Here is a 6,672-nt window from a genome sequence, read left to right as displayed (position 1 = left end):
ACAGGTCAGAAAATCGGCCCCTGCCAGTCAGTGTTCCCGATGAAAAGTGATCCTCAGTGAGAAACAACAAACAGAAATTTGCCTTTCTGTCGCTCGAATGATAACGGTAACAGAGGGTGAAATGAATCGGCACTGGAAACACGAATAGGTGGTTAATATTAGGCACTTTGGAGTTGTTTTGATTAATATTATCGTTGATGATATTATACAGGCCGTTTACATTAGTTTTTGACTCTCCCACTTACAAGACCTTCGATAGCTCAGTTGGTAGAGCGGTGGACTGTAGAGCGATAAGGAGGTGGCACTTGATGCGTGCTTCTGAGAATAGCAGTGATCCATAGGTCGCTGGTTCAAATCCGGCTCGAAGGAAAGCACTTTTTGTCGTTGTACTAAAAGATGTATAAAATTTCAAAACTCTAGTATCGAGATTTATTACACACTTCATTTTTTTTAAACTTCTCAAAGATGAAAATGGTGAAGCACAATGAAAATGGGCGACTTATTTTCCAGCACTTTCCCACCAAAACAATAGCATTCAAATCACTTCACTAAACTTTGAGATTCAAAATATTCGTCGTCGGTGCGCACAGTTGAATTCTTCTTTTCCATGACTGATGGGCGCAAAGATATCTTATCCCCCTACTAAGAACCAAAATTAATTACATATAACAATATCTACCACCGTCGTTATGCCCAGTCTACCGTCATTACCCCTGGATTGTTTTTTTATCCGCCAAAATCTCCGAAGAAATACAAAATGTGCGCGGTTTCATTTGGAGAATAATAATTTATAGCATGAGCCCCGTGCCCGAGAGCAATGAAAGCTTTTTATTTTCACTTATAGATATGAATTAATCCAAGTTATGAAATCTCTTGGATGCGAGAGAAGTGCCTAATTGTGAAATACGACAATCTTTCATTACTTAAATTGGCAATCCTTGGGGAGAGAGGACTTCGCCGCTTACACTGTGCCATGTTTGACCAGTACATCCACATCAAGGCAGGCTCAAACAGTATTATGAAAAACCGTACAAAGAAAAGCAATGAACAACTGCCAGGCTCGTATGATGATGATGACTTCTTATTGTCGGGCGAATTAATCTCAGAATTATCCTCCTCGTGGAATCACGCTTGCCATCGGCATTTTGCTTGGCTTTCCTCGAAATATGAGTAGCAGCAGTGTACATCACGTAAATGCATGATTGGATATTTATAAGATTTTGTTTCCCATCTCATACTTGAATATCGACACGGTTGGGAAAATTTCAAATGAAAGGCCCAGTAGTTTGTAACAATCTGATGACTGAAGCAAGTGATTTCAATACTCTAAAACAAAGCAATCAAGATTTGAGAAGAACACAATCATGTATTTGATTCACATAAAATCACTCTGTCCACTTCAGACTGCTAACTCTTGATCAAATTCATTTGAACTGAAAAAACCTAAATTAATCCACCTAGCGGTCAGACTCAGCCTTTCTCATTCAAACTTATTATTTGTAAAAATTGATTCACATGGGCACTTCAATCCAATAAAAGTATATTCACTCTTTGGGTTCTAAAATATTGATGTTGTAATTGAAGTATAAAATATGAAATTTGACGTAATGCTAGTGCTTAAGAATTAGCGAAATAAAATGACTTTTAATCTCGAACAATTTCATCACGAGCGATACCGGGAACGTTCAAATAGTACGATACCGCATTTAAATTATGTTGAGTCCACGTATATTGATCAAAGTAGGTATAGTTTTAAATAGTCTTTGATTTTCTTTTCGTTCCAAAACTTTTGAACCACATATCAAGTTGTTATGAAGTTAGTTGTTTGTAAGTTCAAGAGATAACTCATTCGTATGACGCTAGTTATGTTGAATAAGTCGTGTAATACTTGAGATAATAGACTGGTTGTTTTAACAATTTAATATATAACGGTTGCTTAAGTTCGATTATAATCAAATGAAATGGGAACGTATAGAGCAGCCGAATTATGAAACCACTTGCTCAATCATATTTCATCAGTTAACCCTTAACTAGCCCGTTCATCTGATATCAATATTGTTCAAATCGGTTGTGTAGTTTCTGAGATAATGAAGTTTCGTGATTTTCACATTTCGATACATTACAGACGAAGTTACAGTCCGATTACAGTTAAATTCAATAGGGTGTTATGAGGCAGCTGGACCTCTCATTTGACCACCTGAGAAAAGTGAGTGAGTTTAAGTAGTCTTGTAAATATTTTACTTTACATAGCTGGATTTCACATTTTAAAACATAACAGGCAAAGTAATAGTCCGATTGCATAAAAATCAATAGGGTCTTATGGGGCAACTAGACCTTTCATTTGACACCGATTTTATGAAAATCGGTCCAGCCATCTCTGAGAAACATAAGTGAGATTAAATAGTCTCGAGAACACGTTTCTTTCCATAACTTTTGAACCACTCTGAGAAAATCGAGTGAGATTGGGAGAGCGTTACACACACATACACATACACATACACACATACACACACACACACAAACACACACATACACACGAACACATACACACGAACACATACACACACATACACACATACACACACACCCACATACACACACATACACATACATACACACACATACATATACATACACACACACACATACACATACATACACACACATACACACACACATACACACACATACACACATACACACACATACACACACATACACACACATACACACACACACTCATACACACAAATACACACACACACATACACACACACATATACACACATACACATACACACACATACACATACACACACACATACAGAAAATGCTCAGCTCGTCGAACTGAGTCGAGTGATATACGACATTCGGCCCTTTGGAGCACTTTCATACCTTTAGTTTTTTCAGTGATTGCTATACCTTTCTAGGAGAAAGACAAAAAGTTCAACTAATCGGCTTTTAAAACTCGTAAAAAGTCCATGAAACAAGACCTTTCTTTTGACGTTTCCGGTTTTATGATCAATCCCCTTAACAGTTAGATAAAAAAAATATTTTTTCTAATTTCAAAATACCAGATTGCTTTCTTCAACAAAGATAACATTGTAATCTTCTATCTGTTCATCTGATATGACAAAATAAAGTTTTTCGAGGAACACCCCTCAAAATTATTTTTTTTGTTCATAACTTTTTCTGTAATCGTCGAAAGAATTCAAGTTGTTCTAAGATTTTATTCATTTTGTTAAACCTCGCAAATTTGTAGAATATGTTGCTTTGATATTTTCATTTGCTGACAATATATTTCCAGTTTGTGCAGTTCATCGTTGGCGTGCTGAGATACGGGAACACAATAGTAGAGGGTGATTCGACTTTGGTTTAGAACTATTTATACCTTTCCCAGTAGTTTAATTGGCCAAAACACCTTGCCGGGGACAACGGAGATTGCGGGTTCGAGTCCCGTCCGGACGAGGGAAAATTTTTTCTAAGCCTAAAAGTCACACCTTCTATTCCCGTTCATTTTCGCATCCTCGCAAACTGCATACATTGCTCGCTTTACTAAAACTTAAAATGTAAGTCATATGACAAAAATTAAATTAGTTCGTAAAGTAAATCTAGCCAACGGAGCTCTTCCGTGATACGCGTTCGGAGTCTAGCCACCGACTGAGGTGTCTCATCGCTTGCGCCGCTGTAGATATAATAAGTCATTATACACTGTGTGCGTGAAGAGATCACTCTCTCAGTTATAAAAAAAAAAAAAAATATTTCACAGTTTTTCGTTGCAAACAGCCATGTTTTAAGTCAAAATTTCTCAGAAGGTTGCAAATAGTTGCAAATCAGACTATATGCATTTGAAAGTTTGTCGAAAGACTGAGTTACTCATAAGAGTTCAACAGTTTCTAGCTGTATCCAACAGAGCGCTGAATGAAAGAGAGGTGTATTTCTCTCTTAAGAGGCAGATTTAAAAATTGTGTCGTATAAAGTTGAAATATCAAATACAATTACCGTTGCCTACTTTATGATTTCAGTGTCCAGAAGCAACAGCTTGAAGGATGGCTCTACAACGGTTTATTGCATCTTTATCAAGTTCTGCATACAAAAAACGCATTGTAATTACAAGCGTATGTGTAATGTAATTGTTTCAGCTGCAATTTTGGCAGTTTTCTCAGCTTATCTTAGATTTGATTGACGATGATTCGAAATAATCAGGAGCATTTGATAAAAATTAATATAAACAAATAACATTAGGTATGGAACGGTTTTGCCTTTCTCCTAGAAAGGTATAGCAATCACTGGAAAAACCGAAGGTATAAAAGTGGTCCCAATGGCCGAATGTCATATACCACTCGACTTCTTTCGACGAACTGAGCATTTTCTGTATGTATGTATGTATGTGTGTATGTGTGTGTGTGTATGTGCAACTTTTTTTTCTCACTCACTTTTCTCAGAGATGGTTGGACCGATTTTCATAAAATTAATTGCAAATGAAAGGTCTAGTTGCGCCATAGGTTGCTATCGAATTTCATTGTAATCGGATTTTTAGTCTAGAGGTTATGTATCAAAATGTAAAAATCACGAAACATCAATATCTCAGAAACCACACAACCGATTTCAATAAACTGGTTTCAAATGATTGGGCTGTCCCCAGAACCCTTAACTTTTGAATTTCGTTATGATTGAACATATGGTTCAAAAGTTATGTAAAGAAAAGTTATCCTGAGGTTGTTTAAACTCACTCATTTTTCTCAGTGATGGCTGAACCGATTTTCACAAAATTAGTGTCAAATGAAAGGTCTAGTTGCCCCATAGGTTGCTATTGAATTTCATTGCAATCGGATTGTAACTGTGTCCGTTGTTCATAAAAATGTGAAATCACATAATGAAATTAAACATATTGACTTTCTCCTAACGATCACTGGCTAATTAAAACATAGAAAAATGATTGAAATGGCCGAATGTCATATACTACTCAACTCAGTTCGACGAATCGAGCATTTTCTGCATAAATGCATGTATAGGTGTATATGTTTGTGTGTGGGTGTGTACGTGTGTATGTGCACCTTTCATTCGCACTCACTTTTCTCAGAGATGGTCTGACCGATTATTTCTATCTTGGTGTCAAATGAAGGGTCTATTTGCCGCTTAGGTTGCTATTGAATTTCATTGTAATCAAACTTTTAGTTTTGGCGCTGCGTCAGAATGTGAAAAACACTCTTATATCTCAGAAGCTATGAACATAGTTGAATTCAAATAAATGGGCTTTTAAACCCTTAAACAATGAATTTCATAATGTTTAAACATGTGGTTTGAAAGTTATAGAAAGAAACGAAACCCGCAGACTGTTTAAAACTATAGCTGCGATCAAAATATGTGGCCTCAACATCATTTAAATTTAATATTGTACTATTTCAATGTTTGCGGCCTTGCTCGGGATTGAAGTTGAAATTAAAAGTCATTTTATCATTTCACTTTTTGCCTTTCTCCTAGAAAGGTATATCAATCACTGCAAAAACTAAAGGTATAAAAGTGCTCATAAGGGCCGAATGTCGTATACCACTCGACTCAGTTCGACGAGCTGAGCATTTTCTGCATGTGTGTGTGTGTAACGCTCTCCCAATCTCACTCAATTTTCTCAGAGATGGCTGAATCGATTTCAATGAAATCAATTGCAAATGAAAGGTCTAGTTGCCCTATAAGACCCCATTGAATTTTATTGTAATCTGATTTCTAGTTTAGAGGTTCTGTATCAAAATGTAAAAATCACGAAACATCAATATCTCAGAAACTACACAACCGATTTGAACAAAATTGGTTTCAAATGAACGGGTTACCTTAAAACCCTCAACTTTTGAATTTTATTAAGATTGAACATATGGTTCAAAAGTTACAGAAAGAAACGTGTTCTCGAGACTGTTTAATCTCACTCATGTTTCTCAGAGATGGCTGGACCGATTTTCATAAAATCAGTGTCATATGGAAAGTCTTGTTGCCCCGTAAGACCCTAAGGATTTTTTTGCGAACGGATTATTGCTTTTCCTGTTATGTTTAAAAATGTGAAATCCAGCTATGAAAAGAAACATATTCTGATGACTACTTGGGCTCACTCACTTTTCTCAGAGATGGTTGACCCGATTTCCACAGAATTAGTATCAAATGAAAGGTCTAGCTGCCTCATAACACCCTATTGAATTTTGCTGTAATCGGAATGTAACTTTGTCTGTAATGTATCGAAATGTGAAAATCACTAAACTTCGTTATCTTAGAAACTACCCAACAGATTTGAACAATATTGATATCGAATGAACGCGATAGCTAAAGGTTAACTAATGAATTATGATTGTACACGTGGTTTCAAAGTTTGGCTCCCCCATACGTTCCCTTTTCATTTGATTGTAATCAAACTTAAGGAACCGTTATGTTTTAATTTGTAAAACAACGAAAGTCTATTATCTCAACTGTTACACGACTTATTTGAACATAACTAGTGTCATACAAACGAGTCATCTCTCAAACTTACAAATAACAAACTTCATAAAAATTTGATATACTGTTCAAAAGTTTTGTAAAGAAAAGAAATTCAAAGACTATTCAACACTATAGCTGCTTTGATCAATATATATGGCCTCAACATGATTCAACTGTGGTATCGTACTATTTGAACGTTCTCGGTATCGC

At 36.0% G+C, this 6,672-nt stretch overlaps 1 non-coding gene across 1 annotated transcript; it reads left to right on the top strand.

Annotated features, from left to right (window-relative positions):
* Positions 1-249: 249 nt before the first annotated feature.
* Positions 250-369, top strand: Trnay-gua (transfer RNA tyrosine (anticodon GUA)). Its single transcript has 2 exons — positions 250-286; positions 334-369. It is a non-coding gene; the product is annotated as a tRNA-Tyr (tRNA).
* The last annotated feature ends 6,303 nt before the right edge of the window (positions 370-6,672 follow it).

The sequence above is a fragment of the Wyeomyia smithii genome, chromosome 1 (assembly GCF_029784165.1).
Source record: "Wyeomyia smithii strain HCP4-BCI-WySm-NY-G18 chromosome 1, ASM2978416v1, whole genome shotgun sequence".
NCBI classification, from domain to species: Eukaryota; Metazoa; Arthropoda; class Insecta; order Diptera; family Culicidae; genus Wyeomyia; species Wyeomyia smithii.
Note: the sequence above shows the minus strand (reverse complement) of the source record. Positions and strands in the feature narration are given on the sequence as shown.